General features: G+C 30.8%; 1 long non-coding RNA gene across 2 annotated transcripts; it reads right to left on the minus strand.

The window, feature by feature from the left end:
* Positions 1-15327: 15327 nt before the first annotated feature.
* On the minus strand, positions 15328-20683 carry LOC107058692 (uncharacterized). 2 transcript variants are annotated; one of them, XR_001472235.1, is made up of 2 exons: positions 20316-20683; positions 15328-16300 (listed from the first exon to the last, which is right to left on the minus strand). It is a non-coding gene; the product is annotated as an uncharacterized lncRNA (long non-coding RNA). The 2 variants fall into 2 exon arrangements; XR_001472234.1 differs by having other exon boundaries at positions 15328-16997.
* Positions 20684-21156: the final 473 nt, after the last annotated feature.

Raw genomic sequence — 21156 nt, forward strand, 5'->3', positions numbered from 1 at the left:
GTCACGAATGGTGAGTTCGGCAAATTCAAAGCTGTTAATACCCTTCTTTTTTCTCTCAATAAACCTTTCGCTTTGATTGTGATGTGATTTTTTTATTATTAATATTTCCCTTCACATCATAATATAATATACTTATATGGCTATACATTCTACTTTAGTGATGTCATTGTCATATTTCCCACGTAATATTTCTCCCAATACTTCATCATATACTATAAGATGGAGAGTTTTTCACATCATAATATTCATACACGAGTATTGATAAAACAAAATAAATAGTAATGGGTGCTAAGCTTACAGTTATGGAAAATAGGAGCAAGGATGATATTGAAATTAGAGTTTGGGTTCCTCCGGCTCGACCCGACAGATTTCATAGCATTATCAGAATTGAAGCAAATGGTGGATGGAAGGAAGTGAATTCAAAGAATTTCATCCATGCAGACGCTACGATTCTTGATGAAGATGAACGTGTGTCATCTACTATGTTAATGATGTTTGTTGATGGTGTTTATACAGGATATTACTTTCTTCTGACAGACTTGGCTAAATATGCCAAAGTCATCTGTAACAGAAATGAAGAAGGGATTTTTGTTGTTCAAGGAATCAAACCAACCTTCAATTTCTGCAGATTCAAGTAATTTTACAACTTCAAATGTTACTATATATACTACTTTTGGTTTTTAATTTTCTCAATTAATTAAATTAATGTGCTTGTATAGTACTATTGAAGTGTGTGACTATCTCATCTAAAAGTGTTTATGATGATTGCAATCTTTTGGTAGTTTTCCATGTCAATGAATGGTTTGTGTTCTCAGAATATCTAGGTGCAAAGAGTTGTTATACCTCGAGGATGAATGCAGAAAGAAAGATGTTTTTGTTTGATCAACATGTCCACAAATAGAGCCCACCCCACAAATAGAGTTTTAGATGAGATGATTACATTTATTAGTTAATTATGTTTTCAACACGCCCCTTACATGCGGGTTTGATTCTTTTTCATGGCCAAGCACGTGGAATTTCTTTTTTTAATTTTGGGTGGCTGCCTCTGTCTTCTCTGATATCATGTTGAAGTGTGTGATCATCTCATCTAAAAGCTTAAGCTGTTAGAGAGAGCACACTTTTATTAGTTAATTATATTTTCAACCTATAGCATAAAATGTTGTTTTAATTGATTTCGTTATGCCACGTACATTAATTTATTTCTCAGGGGCTGCGCCTTTTTCCCCTATCTCAGAGGAAACAAAAAGGAGATGATTTAAAGCTGGTATATACTGAACTATTTAATAATTTAATTCCTTCTTCTTCATGATATTGTTATTATATACAGTTATTTGATGTTTGGGGTCTACAACAACGCACTAATTATCTCCAATTCTTGATTTGCTTGACTCCAGATTCTGATAATCATCAAGATCCAGGCAGTAGAAACTCAAATGTTATAATAGATGATGTATTGTGCTACCATTTTAATTTTTCAACACACGTACGTGCTTCAAGTTAATTATCTTATTATGTATTTTTGTGGGATTATGTTTATGTTGTAATGTTATCTTTATTCCAACTTAATTAAAATAATGTATGGATCGAAGATTGATATCTCATTTTTAGATCTCCTAATTTTGCACTAGATCTCATTGTTAAACTTTTGTCCCTTACATTTTATTAAACTACGTACTAAAGTAAATTAATTACTATATTTATTACCTAATTGCAATTCCAATGTTCTTAAGATTTCACCAAATCAGCGCTAGTTAGATGAAAATTTACGTAAGAAAACATGAAATTAACATTAGATTTTTGTTACTTAGCTATGAAATTTTGTCATATTGTGCCCAGGATCAGGAGTGTCGCTCATTAGTCAGTACTACTTTATTTCCTTTCAAAATTAAAAATTCATAATCGTCCATTATATATTCAAATACATACTTAAATAATTAAAAAACATGGATTATGTTAAGAAGCTTTGGATGATAAAATGAATTTAGTAGAGGAAAACTGATGTGAGTGCATGGATGATGGATAACATGTGACACATTACTAGGAAAGACAGAGATTTTGTTTTCCTTTTTTCTAACTTTATTTTCTGCCTCTTATCTCATTCTTATTACTTTATTTTTTTTGGATCAAAACTAATTTCCCTCTCTCTTAATTCATGTAACTTACACATTTTGTCCTAACTTTAGTCCTGAAGTTGCCACATATATTCAGTTAACCGATCATGAAGGTTTAAAATAGAGATTTTGATAAGTAAAATTTTATCTGAATGAAATTTAGAGCGCTTGATATGGATTAGGCATGTTTGACCGATTAGGTTAAACATATAATTTAATGGGGAAATGTTATGAATTTTGGAACTTGCTTAAGAACGAAACTTTTAAATCAAAGTCTGAGTAAATTCTTTGATCCATATATGTAGCATTTTAAATTAAAATTAATGTTTTTTTTAAATAGTGAGTTGCCCGATGAGGCCCTTTGTAGTGATAGATTGGACTAACTGTTTTATGGCCCGTCAAAATGATGAGTTAGTTGAATCTAGTCGGTTAAATTAAAAAATCTGCGTGAACTAACTTAAATAGACTGAATCAACCCATTTTAACAGTCATATATAAACTGGAACAAGTATTGAAGTCTCCCAAACTATTTAATGGTTGTTTGGTAGGAAGTATAATAATAATGTTGAGTGTGGTGTATTTGTAATGCTAATATTAAAAATGTTAATATTATTTTCCATTTCTCTTCTCTCTATTTTCCCCAAGTTCTAGCTTGGATTGGAGACACATGTCATAATTTATAATTAATGATTGAGATCTAATTGATTAAATCAAAGTCCTAACTATAGTTATTTACTTCCATAAATTTACTTCTTAAATATTTTTTCTATCCATTATATTTTCCTAAATATATTAAAAACTTTTCTTTACTATCCTGCATATACACTACTAAAAAATTTGCAAAAGGAGACCTAAAAAAAGAGACCTCAAAAATAGGTCGCTATTGCATCAATAGCTTTTTAAATTATTTTTTTTAACAGGAGAGACCTCGTAAGGTCAATTTTATAAAAAAAATCTTCCAAATTAATAATATAAGTGACTTATTTTAATTTTTTTATTTTATAGTATGTCTTTGTATAAAATATGCGACCTCACGAGGTCACTATTTGTTAAAATAAAAATATTAATTTAGGTTTAGATACCTTGTGAGATCTCATTTTATTAGTCAAATTTATAAAATAATATTTTAAAATAAGAGACCTCATGAGGTCTCTTATTTTTATTAAATTAAAATAAGAGGGCATTTTTAATTTAGTTCATCTCCTTTCCTGCTCTTCACCTAAAAGCTAAAAAAAGCCCTAACTTGTCTCTTCCCTATAGTTTTACAGATGTGTAGCTTCCGGTTGTCGTCAAGCCTCTCATCAGTTTGAAGTTTTAGTTTTCACCTTCGAAACTCACTCGGTTTGAAGCCAAAGCTTTCGTCGTTGATTCAAATTCTCGGTGTTGATTTCTTTCTCTACAAATAAAGGTGAATCTTTCAATCTTTAAACCAAGTTGTAACTATATTGTTTATTTATTGCAAGCATCCATCAATGCAGACTCTCTCTTTCAATTTACTGCAAGCATTAGTAGAATTTGTGATTCTCTTTTCACTTCATGAACATATAATTAACTTTGGGTTTTACTCTTGTTCTATCTTAATGTCCCGTTTTGACTTCTAATGATGATTAACATGAATGCTAGCAAGTTTTGTATCATATAATTTAGAAGAAGATACATGGGTAGTAATATCTAAGAATAAAGAAAAATCGGTTATGAAGATTTTCTATTATATTTTGAGATTATTATACCTTATATCTCACTCTAAATAACTCCTAATAATCATGTGTTGAATTCTGATTTAAATTTAGAACTAATATCATTTTGGTTCATGTCTCTGTAGGTATTTTAGTTATTTTTTAACCGAGGAGAGAAAAGTTTTAAGTGACTCTTATGGAGTCCTTTCGGGGTATGTGTAGATGGATCGTAGTTTGAAGTATAATAGGAATAATTTTGGTCGAGCAGGGCTAAGGCCTGAAGATACATGGGTAGTAATATCTAAGAATAAAGAAATAAAATCGGTTATGAAGATTTTCTATTATATTTTGAGACTATTATACCTTATATCTCACTCTAAATAACTCCTAATAATCATGTGTTGAATTCTGATTTAAATTTAGAACTAATATCATTTTGGTTCATGTCTCTGTATGTATTTTGGTTGTTTTTTAACTGAGGAGAGAAAAGTTATATATATATACACTATAGTCTATAGATATAAACCATCGTGCAATAATGAGGAGAGACAAGTTAAGAAACCATTGTACCGAGAAAGGTCCTTGACCCTTAATAGTGCCTATTGGCTGCATCATCATCATCATCATCATCATGCTAGCTGAAGCTGCTGCCTCAAATGCAAGAATCCCCTTAATACTACTAACTGGGAAGATGACTTAATTTCTTGTTTGAAAAATTCAAATTTTGTGTGTAGATGGATCGTAGTTTGATGTATAATAGGAATAATTTTGGTCGAGCGGGGCTAAGGCCTGAAGATACATGGGTAGTAATATCTAAGAATAAAGAAATAAAATCTGTTATGAAGATTTGTATTGTATTTTGAGATTATTATACCTTATATCTCAATCTAAAATAATCATGTTGTAAATTCTGATGCAAACTTAGAACTAATATCATTTTGGTTTATGTCGTTGTATGTATTTTAGTTGTTTTTAAACTGAAAAATGTATGGATTAGATGTTTTTGCTGATAATTGACAATTAAGATGACTTGTTCTTTGTTTATGAGTAATTAAGATGACATATGGATCTACCTATTATTTTATTGGTTGTAGTAATGAGAAGAGGAAAGTTATATATATATATGTACTATAGTCTATAGATATAAATCATTGTGCAGTAATGAAGAGAGGAAAGTTAAGAAATCATTGTGCCCAGAAAGGTCTTTGACCCTTCTGTAATAGTGCCACCTTACTACTATTTTTTTAATGATGTATTCAATTTTTGATTTATTTAGGGAAGTGGACATTATTTGGGACAAACTGTTGAGAGAAGTATGCTTTTGTAGTCACCAAAGATACATTTATTCATTTGCACAAGGCCCCGTTAAGCAGTCCCTACTAGGATTGTTACAATTTGATTTTCAGTAAATTATTACATAATTTAGTGTTTAACAAATTCAATTTTTTGTGATCTTTATGTAGATGAATCGTAGTTGGATGTATAATATGACTAATTTTGGTCGAATGGGGCTAAGACCTGAATTTGTAGAAGGTGTCACTGGTTTTGTGGAGTATGCAAAGACACTAGAATTTTTTCAATGTAAAGGTGTGCTTAAGTGTCCTTGTAATAAATGTCAATGTTTGAATTATGAAAAACCAGATATTGTTAAGGGCGAAGAATCCAAGATTTAAGCAAATGAGTGAGATCGGTAAGAAGGCTAGACCATCTATTAAGGGTGGTTCTCTACACACAAGTGGGGCTCAAAGTCAAGGAAGTATGAGGAAGAAATTGGTATATATCATTTTTCTGTAAGTTTTTATATATTTTAGGTATTTATATTTAATTACTCATGATTATAACTTAATTAGTTCAATATGTAGGAAAAGGAACTAGGAAGATTGGTAACTCAGGCTGAGGCATTCAAGGCAACACACATAAGAAAGAAGAAAAATCTTGAAGATCCAGACGTGTGGGTTGAGCCGCGAGCTAAATTGACCTATGTAAGCCTCTAATTTAAACTAATAGTTACTTATTTTCTAAATTTATATTCTAATAATAATACCATTCAATTTAGAATCGATATCTTCAAGTTTTTGGAGGATTTACGACAAACTTAACCAGAAGAAATCGAGGTATGCCACTAACCCTAGAACAGGCTGAGAGAGTGTGACTAGACTTGATTGGTGGGCCGAATAGATATGGGTATGCCTATGGCATGCCACAATAGACCTTTCGTGAATATCATTCTGAGTTTGAAAGCCTAAGTAGTTCCTATGATGATGAATCGATGAAGAAAAATTTGGCTATGGAGCAAAAGATAGCTGAGCTATCTAGCCAAGTTGAAGACTTGTGGGCTAGGGAAAGGCACAGGGACATAGAGTATGAGGGTCTTAAGGCTCAATTAGATGCATTATTTGCTTCATGAGGGATTCCCCCTTATTCCAATGACGTCACTTTCCCTCCTCGATCCTCTCAGTCTCATCCTACTCGATATCCAATGTATGGTCAACAAAGAAATATGACAGATGAGTCTAGTAGTGATGAAGAAGATGAGGATCATGTGGCAAACACACTACCGCATTAGTGAAGTTTAGAGTTGTAATAGATAATCTAAGTTCTTTACTTTATGACTTTTTATGGGACTTATTTGTTTTGTGAATGCATGATAACATTGAAACCTTATTATATAACTTATGGATTTTATGATTTTTCGTTCAATTTTGAATTACGTTAAAGGTGAGCTGCATATTGAGTTGATAAGAGAATATTTAGTAAATGTGTTGTATTAGTTGATTGTTGGAAGCTCTTTGAACTTGATTTAGCTAATTAGAAAGGTATTGAATTAATATGACAGGTGATAAGCAGTTGCAAAAACAGTTACAAGTTGTCAATTTTTTTCCAGAAAAAGAGACCTCATGAGGTCTCTTCTTTGCATTTTATTTTCCAGAAATTTCATAAAAGAGATCTCATGAGGTCTCTTTTCTGCATTTTATTTTTTAGAAATGCAGTAGAGAGACCTCATGAGGTTTCTTTTTTGCAGTTTATTTTTTAGAAATACAGTAAAGAGACTTCACGAGGTCTCTTTTTGACAATTTCATTTTTTTAGGCTATGAGATAAAGCGGCCTCGTGAGGTCTCCTTTTATAAATATAAATATAAAATAAAAATAAATAATATAATAGTGACCTCATGAGGCCACCTTTATTAAAAATAAAACAAATGTAAATTATGAAATTGCGACCTAATGAGGTCTTTTTTTTTTTAAATCGGAAAATTTATTGGTGACGTCGTGAGGTCTCTGTTTGGCGACCTCATAAGGTCTCTACAAAAAAGTCACCTACATTATAGCGACCTACCATCGAGGTCGCTATAAAAGAGACCTCATGAGGTCTCTTTTTTAAGTCTCTTTTTACAGTTTTTTTAGTAGTGATACATATTTAAAACTTTTACTAAATATTTTACTTTTTTGAAAAAATATTATAATACAGTTAAACGTTTTTATTATTCTAATTGAGTATTAAGAGCTACAGTATCTATAGAGCAATATGAATTCCATTTAGGGAGTAAGAAAGAATTTAAAGTTGATCAGTGGCAAAATTTATTTTACTACTAAAATTAAAAAAAACGTCAGGTTGCAATTTTTAATTTTTAATTTTTAATTTGGCAAATATTATTTGAGAAATGGCAAACGTTAGGGAAAAAAGTAAAAATCAACAAAAAAGTTACTCAAAGTAATTAAGAAAGAAATTCTTTTAAATATATTTAGGAAAAATATAATGTAAATCTACAATTGTTGGATTGTAAAAATATTTAAGAAGTAAATATATGGAAGTAAATAACTATGGTTAGGACTTTGTTTTAATCAATTAGATCTCAACCATTAATTCTAAATTATGACATGTGTCTCCAATCCAAGCTAGAACTTGGGGAAAATGGAGAGGAGCCGATCTACTAATTTTCATGTCTTCTTGTATATTGACTAATTTTCATGGAGTCAATTCCTTAAATGGCCACTCAAATTTAAGGAATTGCCTTGAAATATCATTTATGTTTCATTTAGGACCAAAATATCACTCAACTATCCCTATTTTCCTCCAAATATACTTGACACTTCAAACGCTCTCTCCTAGTTGGCATGACATGTCATTAAAATTCTTTTTTTTTTAATAATAGACTAATTTGATTCATTAAACCTATTTAACTAAAATATTGATCATATTATTTAAAAATATATATATATATATATATATATATATATTTATGTTATAAAGAATAAGTTTTTAAAACGTACTATAATATCATCAATTTTGAATATTTATAAACATATACATTCAAAAAAAATATCGATATACAAATCACTCATTAATGCTAACTTACATCAATTAATCATAAATTTTATAATGAATCAATAATATTAAATATCAGTTAACTATTACAATTAATTGTGTATTTTGAAATTCATGCTTACAATATTTTTTTTCTTGAAAATAATAAAAAGTGAATAATATTATTACTATTTTTATCCAAAATAAATAAATACTAAATATCTCAAAAGTCTCCTTCTATTCTAGTTGATATGTCATATTATTACATCATTTTAAAAATAATAGACCTATTTAATTCATCAAACTTATGTCTCTACAAAACAAATATATAAATTACATGAGAATTTATGAAGATTATTAAAAAAAAAAAAAAACTAACTCCTTTATTTTTTTTTACCAAACAAAATTCAATGAATTTTTTTTTTGTGTGCAATTATTACTTGGTATTTTTAAAAATCCCTTAGTAAATTATTTGAAAATTTTAACCAATTTTTTTTTTATAAAAGTATTCAAATAAATTTGTAAGATTGACAAAAAAGTTGGTAAGAAAGAGAAAATTATTATTTAACTTTTTTTTTAATTTAATTTTTTATTTTTATTCTTGTATTGCTATATTATATTATACTTTAACTTATCATACAATTAAACAACAACAATTGGCAGTGGTGCATATTGTGGCTGTTTCGGTACTTCTGTCAGCCTTGCACCTCTATTGAGTAATGCCTGAGTCGCAGCATCAAGGTCTGAGCCAAATTGAGCAAGGGCAGCCACTTCGCGATATTGTGCCAATTTAAGTTTTGAACTACCGCAGACTTGTTTCATAGTTTTCAACTGAGCGGCAGATCCGACGCGACTGACAGATAAGCCGACGTTAATATATATATATATATATATTCTTTTCTCATCCCAAATTCATGAAATACAAGTAATAATTAATTGAATTGCCTATTTTAATTTAATAATATACATATTATATGAGATTAATATACTGTTAAATAAAAATAAAAATTTTATTTTCTAATATAAATATTATCAACTTTCTATTTTCTTTTCATAAAAAGATAATGTAAGTATGAATTTCAAAGTACCCAATTAATTATTTTTAAATAGTTAATTGACCTTTAATATTATTGATCCATTTTATAATATATGATTAATTGACGTAAGTTGACAGTCATGAGTGATTTATATATCAATATTTTTTAAATATATGTGCTTATAAGTATTCAAAATTGATGACATTATAGTAAATTTTAAAAAACTATTCTTCATAGCATTAAAAAATAAAAATTAATTATGATAAAAGAATCTTAAGTGGAAATTTTTCTTAATAAACTAATATATACTTTTAAAAAAATAATAAGATCATTATTTTAGTTAAATGAGTTTGATGAATTAAATAAGTCTATTCTTAAAAAAAAAGCTTCAATGACATGGTATGCCATCTAGGAGAGAGTGAAACTTTTGAACTGTTAAGTATATTTGGAGGAAAATAATGATAGTTAAGTGATATCTTGATCCTAAATAAAACATAAATGATATTTCAAGGAAACTTCCTAAACTTGTGTGATCATTTATGGAATTGACTCAATTTTCATGTCTTCTTTTTCTCAAACTTTATTTTCTGCCTCTTCTTCTCATGGCACATCAAAATGATGAATTATTCCAATCTAGTCTGTTAAATTCTAAATCTGTATAAACTAACTCAAATAGACAGAATCAATCCATTTTGACAGTTGTAGATAAACTAGAATAAATGTAGAAGTTTCTCGAACTATTTAGTGGTCGTTTGGTAGGGAGTATAATAAAGGTGTTGAATATGGCGTATTAGTAATGCTGACACTAAAAATGTTTGTATTAGTTATACATGTATTAGTTACGTTGAGATTCTTACTTATGCAATGTTTGACTTAGTAGGCGTTTGGCCATGCGATACCATATCACGATATGGAATCGTGAGATGGAATCATCGTTTGGACATGCGGTTTTACGTTGATTCCGTCTCATGATTCCATATCATGAAATATGATTCCATATTCTCCAAAAACCATGATATGAGAATTTCATATCATGGTTTGAGATATTTTTAATACAAAAATTGATCCACAACTTTATATTTTGTTAAAACAACCTCACATTTATATCTACTAACCATTTATTTCATATGTAAATAAAATTTATAATCACATCATTACTTTTTAAAATTTATTATTCTCACCGACATAGAATAGTTGCCGTGGCAATTAGCAAGATGACACCAACATTTATACAACCAAAAAATATGTCAGATGTACATTCCAAAATTCGACATAATACTCGATTTTGGCCTTGATTTAAGGTAAAATTTCAAACACATTAATAAATTTATTTTATGGCCTTAATAAGTGCACATTTATATTTTATGTGTAAGTTATTAGTATTTAGTTACATACTCACTATCGACTTTGTTTAAAGAGATAATATTTATTTTATGACTTTGCATTGTCTTGGAAGCATTATTTTATTACTCTTACAAACATTATTTTGTGAAGTGTATTCTATAATGCTTCCAATTTATTTTATGTTCACTAAACTAATATTGATGTATTTTTTATTTGGTAGGATTGTGTTGGTGCGACTGAAGGAACATATATAGAAGGGGAGGTTCCTAGCGGTACAACAAGCATATCGTAATCGCAAAGGAAGAACATCGATCACAAAATGTCTTATGTGCTTGTGGTTTTGATATGTGATTTACCTTTGTTGTTGCTAGTTGGGAAGGTACTACACATGACAGTAAAGTACTTGAGAATGCACTTGTTGAACCAACATCACAATTTCCATTTCCGCCACATGAAAACTTTAAATTACATCCTTAGAATAAATATTATTTATTTACATAAAGTTGTCTTATTTATGTCACATATGCTTTTAGTAATTCTTTATAAAATGTTTGTTGGTAGATACATATTATGTTGTTGATGTCGGTTTTCGAAACACAAAAGGATTGTTATAAGCTCCATACAAATTAGGACTACGCTATCATTTGCAATAATACAGAGGAAGTGAAAGAGAGCCTCAAAATGCCAATAACTGTTTAATTATAGGCATTCATCTTTGTGCAATTTGATTGAACTGTCTTTTGGAGCTTGGAAAAAATAGATTTAGAATACTGAAACATGAACCATTATGATATTGATACACAAGTGAAAATTGTCATAGCTTGAATAGTGTTACATAATTATTTGCGAGAATACCAAAGGATTGATGGAATATTTATGGTCTATGAGCATGCAAATATAGTTGCGAATGATATTGACCAATAAATGACTCAAAGTAACAATGTTGATTCGTCTTTTAGGTCACATGATCGAGAAATGCAAGTACAACGTGAGAAATTGTCCGTACTATGTGGGAGGATTATATTAAGACTAGTACACTACAATTTATGTTCAACTTTTTTTATTGAATTAAAGTTAGATGAAACAATTACTTAAGTGGAAAATAAATAAATTTGTAATAATTTATTATGCAATTTTATAATTATTTGTTTATTTGGTAAGATTGAATAAACAATTTGGCTATTTTAATAATTTTGCAACTTATGGAATTCTTATGTTTATAAGAAAATATACAACACAAAAATTTCATATTGCATGTCCAAACAAAACCTCAATTTCATCTCAGAATTCCGTATTATGATATCATATTGATAGAATGTGTGCGTCCACTATCAGTCAACGGACCAGGTCCCTTGACTCAACAAGAACAGTAATGACAAGTAAATAATAACAAGAACACAACGCAAACAGTTTATGTGGAAACCTCCTTGCTCAAGGGAGTAAAACCACGACCTGTCTCATAGGATTTTCAACTGTTTCCACTAATCTCTTCAAGCAAAAGTGAAACCCAGTTACAGCCAAAGTGAGAAGAAGTTATTAATCTCACAACTAAGTAATAACTCTATTACTTACTGAGCCTAAGCAGATACCACACTGCCCACTAAGCTATCACCACTAGACAACTTAGAATTCAACTAAGCAGATACTACACTGCCCACTAAATCAACTAACACCTAGATGACTTAGAATTTGACTAAATATTATTTGGACATTTAATAAAAAATAAGTATGTCATTGAATATTACTACACAAATTTGTAGCGGGGTGTATATATATGTGTGTGTTAAAGATCTAAATTTTAATTACAGACACATAAATAAAATATAAATCATGAAAATACTTGTAATAAAAAAAGAAATTAATAGAATAAAAAGGTTGAAGTAAATAATGTGAGCACTAATTTGGCTCCTTTCAAATCATAATTTTTTTTTATTCTCCTTCTAATTTTATGAATTCCATAAATAGAAAATTCTTCTAAATAATTCTTCTTTGCCTTTGAACACTCATCACTCTTCCTATAAATTCTCAATGAAGTTAATTTTTTCCATGTATCTTTTTATAAAAGGAATTACAGTATAATATCCTTTCAAAAAGTCTATTATTTTGAGAAAAAATGTTTGTTGCATGACCTTTCTTCTTATACCAATATACTATGTCTTTCTCTTCCACTTCTTTTTGGATGGAGTAGAATTATGTATGCCAATAGATATGTAATATCAAATGTAATATTCACAGATAATAATAGAACGGTACACACCGTTTTTTTTATATATATATTATAAATTGATAGATGAGAAGAAGTAGAAGAAATGGAAGAAGAATAGTGAAACCATGGAGTTCATTGTTATTGGTTATGGATACTCAAATCTTTTTAATTTATAGGCAAAAATTATAATAGTTTTGGTAAATGAAATTTTTTTTGTTTTGAAAATAAAAAGTTCTTTGTTTTTTTTATCTTCCATTTACTTAAATTTTTAGTAATTTAAGAGATGTTTTAAATGGAGGTGATTAATTGGGTAAGACATTTAAGTTTTTGAAAATATTAATTAAAAAATAGAAAAAAAATTCAAATAATGGACATAGAAGAGTGCTACATCAGATTATTTATATCCAGCTTTATCTATAGATTTAAAAATATTAAATAAAATATTAATAATACACAAATTTACCTCTTGATCTTGAAAAAAAGAAGAAGATTATCGTGGATTCTCAAAAGCCACAAATCTATGTACTTCTTTGCTGCTTTAATTTACTAATTGGGGTCCATGTATAAACCCCACAAGCCAACCATATCGTGGACGTTTGAAAATAAAAATTGTGGACTCTCAAAAGAAAATAAGGTAGTTAGAAAACAACGCGTTTTCCTTGTAAGACAACTCGTTTTCCTTTTTCTTTTTTTCTTTTATATTCAGTAAAAAAAGAAGAAGAGGGAAGTATTAAACTTATCAGTTACAGTTGGCTTTTGAACAACCCTAACTCATATTGTAAGATCAAAGGTATATTTAAGTTTAGTTAGTCAAGTAAAAAAAAAATATTTTTAAGATTGTAAATAGTTTGAAGATAAAATTAATATTACTCCCTTTATTTAATATTAACTAAATTTATGAGGTACACATATACTAAAAAAAATCAATCAAGGGCATAATTTAAACCATAATTTTCACTATTATGATTATCTTTTATGAAATTATAATAAAACTTTGTAAATAGTGTATTTTATCTCATAGAAAATATAAAACTTTGACAAAGAAAATGACAAATATGCAAAAAAAAATGCGAACATCCATTTTAAACTTTGAATAATTCAATTATTTTGAACAATTAAAAAACCTAAAAAATTCAATTAATACTCTCTCCATTTCAAAATAAGTGAATTCTTGAGGCAATAGGTGTACACCTATTATGAAAAAAAGTTTAGAATATAAAATGAACACCACTTTTCAATTTTGCCATTTTAGATATTCTTAAACTATTATTGGAAATATAAATAATTTAAAGCAAAGTTATAAATATGAGCAATTAACTCTCTTGAAATTACTTATCACCTAGAAGATATAAACACGAGGCAAAAATGGAAAAAAGTTTCAACAAAACTCTAGAACTTTAAATAATTAACTCAATAATTGACACCAAATTTAAAAGTGTTTTCAATATTTGTGTACGCTGAAATACCACGTCCTTTTTCTTTTTTCCAAAACTTCCAACTCGTTGATAGACTTTTTTCTCAGTATATATATATATATGGGTAAGGATATATACTCTTGTTTGTATATATCCTTACCCATATACATACAATACAGAGAGCAATTTGAATGCTTACTCTGCAATTTAAGTAATATGCCTAGATGGGTTGGTGTTATATTTGCCTCATATTTCCATAATATAATTTGTTATAAGAATATTATTGTATCCTAATTGTAGGATGTCAGATTCACTCACTGCTTCACTGGGATATCTATGTGTACACATGAACCTCCATGGGTTATTAATTAATTGTCAAACATTTTGTGGTAAGACAATGATAAGGAGTTACCGTTCTAGAATCTTTATCTCCAAAAAGAAAAGAAGAGGTTATAAAATCAGAATATCTTGCCTTTCATTCGGATCCAGCTTGCGCGCTCCTCATGGTCAAAGTTATATTGTGGTTTTGCCTCCTTTGAATTTTAACTTTAAATCTCATGAATCTCAACCTACTTCAATGATCACTAAGCCACACCCTTGCGTGCCCTCCCATATTCTTTTTCACGAGCCAATGCATCCTATCCGGCTGTTTCCAGCAACATATCTCATTTTGGCTAAGTATGAAGTTAATAATTCATCATTTGGTTTTTAAAATTTTTGATGGAGAGCTTGACAATTTTCTTCTGTACTGTTGTCATTACATCAAGGGCATGCTAGCAACTCTCTTGAAAGTCCAAGTTTTTTCTTCCTTTGTAGTGTGATTTATCATATTCTACTTGTTTATGATGGTCAGTAAAGCCTGAGTCATAATGCAAATTATTTAGTTAGGTTGCTTTGTGGGTGAGTACTTTCTTGGGCATGTTGAAGACTGATTGAAAATTATTTAGTTAGGTGGCTCAGTTAACTTAAAGTTTGTTCTTGCAAGTTTTGCTAGTTCTGTCGTGCTTAAAAGAATATCATATCTACACATCTATTCTTATATATATTATGTACAATCAAGTTTTTGACTTGTTTCACCAACTGCCTTCTAGACTATCAATCCTTCCTCTATGCTAATATTTTGTAAGTGTTTTTTTGAAGATATCTTATGATCCTCTTTGACCTTAGTTGTTGCATAAAGAATCAAGCTGCAAAGTACCTGCCAATATAAAGTCATGACACACACCTAAGCATATATCAATTTGTCCATCTTACTAAAACATACAGAACATCGTTCGTAGGTAAAATTCTTCATATTGTTCTGAAGGCAATTCTTCTTTCTCTAATTTGTCTTCTTTGACTACTAGTACATTTTTCGTCCACACATTTGAAGAATATTACAAGATTATAACCCTCAAAACAAAAGGTACGTTCTACTAGACTACTACAATGAATCTCGATGTTCAAAATAAAAAGAAGTTTCCTCGTGAATCAACATCTTTCATCTCAAAGCTTCTCACCAAAAAATGATTTTCAATCCAAAAATTCCCAATCCTGTATTATGGATTGATCCTCTTATCACACCTGGTGGTATTGTTATGATGTGAATGATGACCTACTTAAATGCTTGAATACCTGAAAGGTTAGATAAATGTTTTGCTAATGACTTTTGGATCGACATGTATTTTGACTCTAGTATATTACTAACCTTCCTTGATCAGTAATATGTCATCCAGGTCAGGTGGAAACCTCGTGTGCCAGGTAGGTTTAAACCGAATACTGATGGGGCTGCGAAAGAAAGCCCCGGGACGAGGAGGTCTTGGAGGTGTTATCAGAAACCATAGAGGTGACTGGATCATTGGCTTTTATCAGCAAAGAAGCCCATGTCAACCCAATCTTGGCAAGGTTCGTGCGCTAAGACAAGGTGTGCTTATGGCCATTGAATATAGGCTGAACCCAATAGACATCAACAGAGACTCCATGGAACTGATCAATATGTTTGAACACGATAATCACCTCTTTACCAACTTAATCTTTGAATGCAGGTTATTAATGGAGAAGCTGGGAGCAGTGATGCCAACACACTCATATTTCGGGAGCAGAATAAAGTGTCGGACAAGCTTAGCAAGGAAGGTCTCTAGTGCAGTTCTTTCAGAGATCCAACCTTTTTGACAGTTCCTCCAATGTTTGCAAATAGCGCAGTATGGACAGGCATTTCGGGAACCTCTGTATTCAAGGAAATTAAATTTTTGTAACAATTATTTAAAGTATAAAGTACATAAATTCCATATATTAGGGGGCTAATTACATCCTAATTCTATACGGGAAGTTTCCCCATTTTATTTTATTTTGAATTTTTCATTGCTCTCGGATACATTCCTTGGTTGTTCGATACATTGCAAATGATACATACCTAATGGGAGGGATGTATTCGAGAGGGGATAGGAATGTATCTGATAGAGATGTATCCGAGAGGTGATTTTTGTAATTTTTTTATTGCCCAAACTTCCAACACTTCAGCTGCATGTAGCAGGCCTAATCCTTGTTAGTTTATAATATAACTAGCATTTCGACCAAAAAGACCTCCCTTGCACTCATTCAGACTATTCACCTTCGCTTATTACTCTGTTTTAGGATTACGGGAACAAGGCACCCAAACCCTTCAAATTTGATAAGATGTAGTGTACTCGATATTTAGAATTTATTGGTATTGTTCAGAATAGTTAAACGCATAATTCTATCTTAGATAGAGCCACTAAAGAGTTCTATTAAGTAATTATGTACTGGAATAGACACATGTTTGGAAATATTTTCATAATAAGAAGAGATACTTGCAAGTTTTGGAGGACACATATTGATAAACTTCTGCAAATGAAAAACGTGACAATAGGAGCAATGTGCAGAGCCTTAATTGAAATATCGTCTGTCATAGTATAGTTATTTCATCAAATTAAAGTTAGACGTGCTTTTGGATTATAATTAATGTCATCAACTGCACAACAAAATTAATATATAACATGTAAGCTAATTAGGACAGTTGGAAAATTTACCTAGTTTGAATAATAATTCAAAATCCAATCAATTTTTTTTTTTATTAGAGTGTAGAATTTTGAATTTCAGGTTGCATTTTTTTTTCCTATTGCGACTTTTTAATTAGATTTACATTTTTTTAAAGAAAAATTGTAATTTATATTGAAATTTTCCGTGTACTTTTTACTTCCACGTTGGATCAATGTCTCTTTAAAGTGTTAAAGAAAGGAAATTGCAGCATTTATCTCTCACAAAAATAAGTTATTAATTTTTAATTACAAAACTAACTTGTCTATTTTGTTTTTTTAATGTGATGCCAGTTGTGTTAGTTATTTAGATTATAGTTAGTCGGTAATAAGTTACTAAATTTCATGTCTGATTATGCAACGCGGCTTAATCAAGAGGTTTTTCCTACATTGATTCGGTTTTAGGACTACTAATCCTAATTAGTTATAAATAAACGGATTTTGTTGTTAGCGTTGCAAAGAAATTTAGAAACTGTGAGCATAAGAATAGGAAAATACGATGGCGGAAGAACACGAAATTGAAGGAGAAATATATGATGATTCTCATATAGACATTGATGCTAAGATTCAAGGTGTTTTGGGTGATTATATGAAAGATTTTGAAGGAGCTGTTTCTGCTGAGAATTTGGGGCCAAAATTTGGTGTTAATGGTTCGTTTTTGCCGATTGATCAACTTGTAATTCAACCACAGATATCTCAAAAACTCCCTTCCCCTACCCCTATTTCTTCTCACAAACCCATTAGGATTAGGACTAAGGTTTGTTCTTCTCTGCCCTGAAAAGTAGTGATTTACACCCTGGTTCTGACAAGACACACTGCCCGGAACTGTCTTCTGGGGATAAGCCACCAGTTGTTCCATTCATTATACAAGGAGATTCGATTCGCTGTTGTACATGTAGGAAGCGGAGGCTTCTGCCGTATGGTACAAAACCCCATCAATTTTCTCAGAGTTGGCTCTGCACTATGTTAGACTGGCTTCCTGGCATGAACTGTTGTGACATTAGTGAGGACGATACGACAAGGGCTCTACATGTCCTGAACCAAAGTCTCATTCAAAGTAACTTTCAAATCGTGGTGCTAAGGGTTCGGTTGATGTAAAAGCACACAACGGAAGGGAAGTTTCGGTAAAGAAAAGAAAATCGAGGGAACAAGACTATTTAGGTAATAACTTGAGAGAAAGTGATGCCAATGCTTTTGAGAGGAGATTCAGAAAACAGAAGTCGAAGGTGATTCAGACTGAAGAAAAAAAGTCCAGTAGAAGCAAGGGTGAAGGGAAATCGAGAACGAGAGATACAGGAATCAAGGATTCTGCTCCTATAGAGAGAGAACACCAGACGAACAAGTATAGAGTAAAGCATCAGTCTCAAGCAGAATCTGGCATGATCCGCAAACCAGTTTTACAAGAAGGCCATTGGATATGGGAAGGTTGCGAGGGCCTACATTGCAATTTGGTAGAGAAATTACTGTATTAGCAGTCATTAGTTCTTTTTTCTTGTTTTCTCTTAAATTTGTTTATATGTTGAAAGTATATGAAAAATAAGCAACTGATTCTGCTTCACAAGTTCACTTTATGTACTTTGAAGATTACTTAAGGCTTCTAATCCCAATTGCATACCCTTAGCTACTATATTAATTAAATATCCAACTTCTAAGAACCTTTGTTTTGAGGATAATAATCTCATAATATTCTTTAACTGTCTAAGAGGTCTTAAGTGGATGAAGTATGTACTAGTAGTCAAAGAAGACCAAATAGAGAAAGAAGAATTGCCTCAAGAACAATATGAAGAGAAAACCTAAGAATGGTGTTTTGTATGCTTTAGTGCGATGAACAAATTGATATATCCTTAGTTGTGTATCATAACTATCTATTGGCAGGTACTTTGCAACTTGATACATCCTAGTCATGATTCTGTAGGTAGCAACTAAGGTCCAAGAGGATCATATGATATCTTCAAAAATCACTTGCAAAATATTTGCATAGAGAAAGGTTGATAGTCTAGAGGCAGTTTGGTGAAACAAGAAAAGGCAAAAACTTGATTTTACATAATACAAAAACTAGCAAACTTGCAAGAGCAAACTTTGATGGACTAAGCTAATTGACCTACCTAACTAAATAATTTCAATCAATTTTCAACATTCGCAAGAAAGTACTCACAGCAAGCATTATGACTCGAGGCTTTACTGGCCATCAAAAACAAGTAGAATATGATAAATCACACCACAAAGGAAGAAAAAACCTGGACTTTAAGAGAGTTGCTAGCATACCCTTGTTGCAATGACAATAGTACAGAAGAGAATTGTCAAGCTCTCCCTAAAATTTTAAATACCAAATGATGGATAATTAACTTCAAACTCGGCCAAAATGACATGCGTTGCTAGCAGCAGCTGGATAGGATGCATTGGCTGGTGAAAAAGGGTATGGCTTAAGGATTGAAGTAGGTTGAGAACCATGAGGTCTAAGATTAGTGGATAGAGTTACCCATGAGGAGCGCAAGCTGGACCCGGATGGAAGGCAAGATATTTTTATTTTATAACCTCTTCTCTTCTTTTTGGAGATAAAGATTCTAATACTGTAACTCTTTTTTTTGAAACTGGTAACTTAAATAATACTGTAACTCTTATCTTTGTCTTACCACAAAATGTTTGACAGATGCCTCAACCCATGGAGGTTCATGTGTACAATGTTTGCATAAACATACATCCGATTATTACGTTATCCATGGTACACATAGATCCCAGTGAACACATCAAATTGTTCCATGTATATATGTGTAGGTATACACACACACACACACACACTCAGAGATTCAAACATACATAACAAGGCCCAAAATTGCTAGCACATACCTCAAATGCAAAGAATATTAGATCTTTAAAGAAACAAAGACAATTGACAAACCACATAATTACTGAAACACCGACACATCTAGGCCTGCGCAAAGTTGACCACTGCTATATGTATTCATTTTCTCCCTTATTGGTGTCCAACACATCTCCCACATACCACATCTTCATAATATTGATTAAATAAAAAGGTTAGTTTTTACAGACTAATCTCAACAAACACTCCCACAGAAATAGTAACTTGTGTTAACATAACATCAAATTCAACAGCATAGGCTCAAAACGAAAGCAAATAATACTCAATTCAATATCTAATAGAGTAATGGTAATGAAATGTCTACCTGTGCTACTTCGGTTTTGCAATACTCTGCAAAAGTTGGAGATTATGCTACGAACTCAACATGAAAAAAAAACGCCCAATAAGCCTTTGATAACTAGATCTTCCATTATCCTGTCACAGATGACTCTCGTCCTACCACATTGAATTCAAATTAATTAGATTTAGAGAAATGGGCTGAATGAGAAGGGCGAAAGTCATCTGCGACAGGACTACCGGAAGATGTGAACATCAAAGGCATCGGAGCGATTGGGAGGAACCTGAAAGTTGCCAGAACTCCAAAAGAGAATTTGTAGGGTTTGTAAAGACGAAGAGTACTCACTACTCAAACAAAAAGTATATCAACCCGTCGGAGGTTTCCGAAAATAAGATAAAAACGGGCTTTTACTAAATAAAGGAAAAAAGAAGAAGGCGTCCTTTTTCTCACTTCTTTTGCTTTTCTCTTTTTCTTGGGCAAGTCCAAATTTCTACTAGCAAGTTAAGAATAATCCACAAAATGGTTCTTTGGTTTTATTCATGTGAATTAATGATAGATAAAATTTCATAGCTAAATAATAATTTTTTTTATGTTAACTCATTTAGCTACGGATTAGCGATGGATTGATTGAAATTGCTAATAATTCTATAGCTAATTTCATATTTTCTAATAGTGAGTTTTCATCTAACGATTCAGTGAAATCTGAAGAACATTGAAGAGACAATTAGTTAATTAATTTCCTTTGGCACGTATCATTCCAATTTTATAAAATGTAAAGGGACATAAGTTATGAGAATTTTAACAATGAGATGATCATGTCATAAACAAGTAGAGAGCCGATGTATCATTAATCATTGGGCATTATATT

Source organism: Solanum tuberosum, unplaced genomic scaffold (assembly GCF_000226075.1).
Source record: "Solanum tuberosum cultivar DM 1-3 516 R44 unplaced genomic scaffold, SolTub_3.0 scf00597, whole genome shotgun sequence".
Lineage (NCBI taxonomy): Eukaryota > Viridiplantae > Streptophyta > Magnoliopsida > Solanales > Solanaceae > Solanum > Solanum tuberosum.